The following is a 6,000-nucleotide window of genomic DNA, read 5'->3' as shown; positions in this document are numbered from 1 at the left end:
AACGAAGTCAACAGAGAGGGCAAGAGTCAGACATACAGATAAACAGAACTTGCTGACCAAACAGTCGTCAACAGGAGCACACCAAAAATGAAATATAACTCTAAAATGCTGTGAATATAAAATTGCAGAGCATAAGGGGCATTACTTTGACATTACCGCTTACTTATATAACATGTACACATATCTATTTAATCATTACAGTATTATGTTTGCATTCATTATATCATCCTGCATTGTTGGCCTATTTAGATGTACAAAACTACTTTACAAAGAAACCCTGCAGTTTTACATGGATTCATACTGCATGAAAGTATACGGAACATTACTTACATAAATTAAACAAATCAAGTTACAAACAGAGATTGAATCAAACAATATACATTATATGTATCAAGCAGATACAAAGTCAGAATATCAAATATATTAGTTGAAGTGGAAGAAACCATGATATATGAACACACTCAAAAAAGGCAGAGGACCGAAAAAAAAGAGGAAGAAGATTAAAAAAATGCATTCATTGAATGGATACTGACTTGTGCATTTCCTTCCGCTCAAAAAAAAAAAGCCAAATTCTAAAGCTTTGAAATATTTTTTAAAAGTATGGAATGACGTGCAATTCTGAACATTATAGGGAGTGCATTTTATAAGATAGTGGCAACATATTAATAGACAATTTTCTTTTATATTCCGTCCTTGGACGGGGTACAGCCAACAGAAACAAACGTACCAAACTAGCGTAGCATAGTACAGTAGTATTACTCGTAATTGTGATTAGACGTATACAACCTTGATTAATGCACATTGGATTATCTAGCATGATAGTCGCCCAAGTTGCCTTTATAATGAAAACATTTAAATTCTTTACTGAACTTTGATGTGTCCTCGGTGTAAAAATGAGAAGGTTGTAATTTGATCGATCGATCGATCTATCGACTGGCCGTGCGTATGTTCAACACAAACAATAACAACAATAAAATCACTTCCTCTCTCATCATTGATATCTTATGTGGAAAATCTCTCTACTTAAAGAGAGCAGGGCGATCAATGAAACACTCGGTGAAAGTTGGGCAAGAAAAGTGCAAAACAGTAATTATTTCTTTCTTTTTTATCGCCACTCTAACAATGTGAAAAAGGCAAGAATCTTTTGAAATCTAAATTGTAACTGATATAAAAGAACAAAAAAATTCAACTCGATTTCAATAAATTGCACAGCTAGTATTGGAAAAGGACAAGCACACTCTCTGCATGCTCTGTTAACAAACAAACAAACAAACAAAAAATCAAACATATACCATGTTCTGCTGGACAAAATAGAAATAACTTAACAAACGAAGTAGAAAAATAGACATACTTATATAAATGACTTGTTAAATAGCATAATGAAAACGTGAATATATCTGCGTACATAATTGTGCTAAACTGTTGACCTGGCTATTTAGTGCTGCAATGCCCGTCACTCTCATAAGATTCATCTGAGGCGCCAAACACACATCTGGCTTTTCGCAGGCCCGGCTTTTCACTTGATTATGTGAAGGTGGCAAACAAGCATACTCTTATAGGAAGCATCAGCTGATGTACTGTATCAGCGAAAATTTGTGTGTGTGTGTGTGTGTGTGTGTGTGTGTGTGGGAGGGGGGGGTTCTCTTTTGCGTTAAGAGCTTAAAATCAAATTCTAGTGCAAAATCTACTTTAAACGTTGCCAGTATACTACTAGTATTTGAGCAATTGAAAAATCATCATATGTGGTTTGCTTATGTGATGTGCTATCATGGTAATTCTACAACCGCCCATACTATCATTATAGTTCATTGAGCCACAAAGGATCTGATTGTGCCCTGAAAATACATTCACAAACTTTATGTCTCACTTCAAAAAAGTGACATTACTCACCCCATGTTCCCTGCCACACCCTATACCAACAGGTCCTCAAAAGGATGAGCCTTGAAAGGTAACCAGTCAGTCACTCCGATGGTCGCACCGATGGCAAATAGGAAGTAATCAACAATCATTTGAGACTCATAAATTCGTTTCAATGACGACCATCTTGCCCAGCATTATGTAGAACCAACGTAGAGGACCCCATACCTAAGAATATGCTTGTGTTATTGATCGAGTAAGCAGTGATCAATCAATTATTGAGTTATCAATTTATTCATTTATCTATCTATTCTTTTTCCTTTTCATTTATGTGTTTTCAATTTATTTATTTACTTATTTTTATTGCAAGAGGGCATTTCGATGGCAATTCGTCTTATAATAATATGAAAACAAAAAATGTGAAGAATAGAAGAGTTATAAAGATTCCTCCGACAAATGTTCTCCAACTATCTAATGACAAGCAGTGAGTGATAATGACAACATTATTACAATGTATAATGATAATGACAACGTTATTATAATGATAATGATAACAACGATAAGCAGAATGTCATAATGATGACGGTGATAATAACAATCAGAAGATGACCAGAATGTGAGATTAATATAGGAGAAACACCAGTTTTGCCATCAAGCTCTTACGTCATCAAAATCGACATCAATCAGAAAAAAAAACAAAAAGATGATTACCTTTGATTCCTTGGTCTATGTCGTGATAGATTAATGATCTCGCGATAACAAAAGGTTCAGAGGAATAGATGAACTTGTCTCAAAACCCAACAAACACAAAACTACTGAAAGAGGCGATCAGATGGGGTTTTGACCAGGAATCACTCATTACATGTGTGTGTGTGTGTGTGTGTGTGTGTGTGTGTGTGTGTGTGTGTGCGTGTGTGTGTGTGTGTGTTTGAATCAATAAATACCGATTAATTTTTCTATTACGTCCATGACCATGCTCGCCCAAAATAATCATTATATTTATCAATGCGTTCAAACAGGTTGTTGTGGATAGCGCAGTGCAGCTGAATAGCGGTAGATGACGAACTGTAAAGGAAGCGTACTGATACTAGAACAATCTTGCACATCTCTCAAAGTCTTGTTATTCGTTTTGTTTTGTTTTGTTTTTTCATTGTTCTACGGTATCCTTTTATCTCTGAAAACGTAATACCACACCAATACGCCTATGACTGCGAGTACTAGGATGACGACTGAGACGATGAGAGCGACGCAACAGCAGCGATGCTTTCTGATGTAATACCTCACCAGAAGTTTCCGTCCCGTCCGCTTGAACTCACGTGCCTGTAACCATGGTAACAGAAATAAGGACAGGATTATTGAAACTTGAACGTAACTGACTTTAAGGAAGATCACACATGCACAGACACCTTGTGCATTTAAGCTCATTTGTGTCAAAAGCAGTGTCTTTGTCATGATTTGTTTGTAATTTCACTATCTACAACAAAGCTACCCAACAGGGACGGGATTGATATCAGACTGATTTCAGACTGACTGAATGAAATGTTAATCCCCCCCCCCCCCCCCCCCAAAAAAAAAAAAAAAAATGCTGGGTAAGATGGGAGGCTAATATTATCAGAAGAGTTCTAGATGTTTTGTTGCTTTGCACTTTTGTTTTTTTCCCTTGCAAATCATCACCACTTTAAATGTGATTCTGCCTCATGCAAACAGAATATTTTCTTTGGAAAAGGGACGCCCAAGTAGACAAAAAGCTCAACTGCATTTTTTTTAATGTATGTCTTTATTGATGTTCATAACAGTTGCATAACAAAAATAAATACGATCAGAAATCACAGAATAATAATAGTGTAAAAAAGGGGGAGCGAAAAAAAAAGAAAAAAAGGTACAATATTTAAAAATGAAAAAGGGGGGTTGGGCCAAGTAACATTAGTTCAACTGCAATTTGCCGTTTACTGTTGTACATTCTTGTTTTAGATCAGTTCTAGCATCCAAGTGGAATTAACACCTTACGACTGTACCTCTTTGAATGTTTACAGTGTTTAGTATGTTTTATCGGCACTAGGGGGATTTATGATTATTGAGCATTTCATCTGGAGTGCTGCATAGCCGTCAAACATAAAGATAAGTTTAGGAACTGCACATTGATCTGTCCTTGATGCATTCAAAACACCCATGGTATCGTATGTCCCCCCCCCCAAAAAAAAAAAAAAATGAAAATAAAATAAAAATAAAAATAAAAATTATACAACGGTACCCTCAGCAATGATAACTTTAAAAACAGTGCTCAATCGAAATACAATTTCAGGGTATGAAACTTTAACTCATTGCTCACATCTTACAGACTTGACAGAAGACCACATTCGATTTGCTTCAGTGGTCAAAGAGAAATGAGGATCTTTGTAGAGGATGTCAGGAATCCCTTCCATCCAAGTTATCCAAGTGTTCACACATTAATGTGCAGTTCCAAGAGCATCCAAGTGCTAAACTTGAGAGAAACAGACCCGTGAGATGTTTGTTTTACAACAATCCACATTTCTTTGTGATCACTTAACCAAACTGAATGGGGTTTTCTGCAAAATATAGGTAAGATGTTATATTTTTAGACCCTGCAATAGCATTCATAAAGTTTAATCACATTGAAAGTTATCAATGCGGAAATCCGTTGTTGTTGTTGTTGTTGTTGTTGTTGTTTTTTTTTTTTTTTTTTTTTTTTTTTTTTTTTTTTTTGGGGGGGGGACATACTGTATATTGAAAAGTAAAGGCCGTGTCACACCTTTCCGGGTAAGCCTTGCGTGCGACTTGCGAAGAACAATTTTTACTACCCGGGGGTCCCCGCAGATGACCCGCACATGACAGTACCTAGCACGTATGTCACCCGTAGTCGCCCGGAGGTGTGCACGCAAATCCTTTTTACCCGCAACCATGTTTAGGCCCTGTCACACCTTTCCGGGCAAGCTACGCGGGCTTGTAGCGTGTGGGGATTTTCCAGCATACCGGACAATTTCTGAGGGCGGACAAGGATTTGGGCGAGTTTTGCATGTGTCTTACTTGCTGGACGCGTTTTACTTAAGTTCTGCTTGCGGGTATTCTGTGTGACCTGCGTGCCAGGCGCGTGGAGGCTGACAACTCAGTGAAGGAATTCCTCTGAAGGAATGGCAGAAGTCCCACAGAATGTCATTATCTTGGCCGCATAAGGGGACTGCGAAGTACCTGCGTGGGAGTTGCCTGCGAGGTGCTGCCGCTAAGGGCCTCCTACTGGCGTTCTGCATGGACCTCTGCGGGCAATCCCCGCGACTCACCCGGAAAAAGTTTTGGTCATGCTCAAAACTTGGCTGCGGGTAAATCGGACTTGCGTGCGCACTTCCGGGCACCTGCGGGCGAGATACGCGCTAGGTACTGTCAGGTGCGCACCAACTGCGGAGAGCTCCGGGTAGTAAATTTGTTTCCCCGCAAGTCAACCCGCAAAACTTCCCCAAATGCGGTATGACAAGGCCTTGAGCATGCTCAAAACTTGTTCCGAGTGAGTCGCGGGGGTTCGCCCGCAGAGGTACAGGCAGAACACCAGTAGGATACCCTTACCGACAGCACCTCGCAGGCAACTCCAACGCAGGTACTTCGCAGTACCCTAAGTGGCTCGTAACAGAAAACGGATCGGTTTAAAAGCTGTCACGCAGGTCACACGGAGTACATGCAAGTAGAAGGTAAGTAGCACGCATCTAGCAGGTAAGATACAAGTGCTAAGCTCGCAAACATTCTTGTCCGCCCGCAGAAAATTCTCCTGCGTGCTGGAAAACCCCTACTCGCAACAAGCCCGCGTAGATTGCCCGGAAAGGTGTGACACGGCCTTTAGAAATCTTGCACTTCATGTGGCATGGTTTGTTCAAACATCTGCAAATCTTAGAACAAGTACACTGTATACGAGTCTATACATCAAACCGATCCAACAGCGCTATAAGCATAACCAGAACTCACGAAGTTATCGTACAAGGTCTGTCTCTAGGCACGCGCGGGACGGGCCAGGCCACAAACTTGGCCAATTCGAGATTTAGATATCATAAGGAGGTATTCCTCACCGCCTGGACAAGGTTGTCTGAAGCAAGCTCCAAGTTATCTATGTTTTCACCCCTCTCTATGATCCTATCGACG

This window comes from Diadema antillarum, unplaced genomic scaffold (assembly GCF_040938485.1).
Source record: "Diadema antillarum isolate AM-2024a unplaced genomic scaffold, OU_Dant_1.0 seq00000368_RagTag, whole genome shotgun sequence".
In the NCBI taxonomy this organism is placed as follows: domain Eukaryota; kingdom Metazoa; phylum Echinodermata; class Echinoidea; order Diadematoida; family Diadematidae; genus Diadema; species Diadema antillarum.
The sequence above is the reverse complement of the archived record's forward strand: the minus strand, read 5'-3'. Positions refer to the sequence as shown.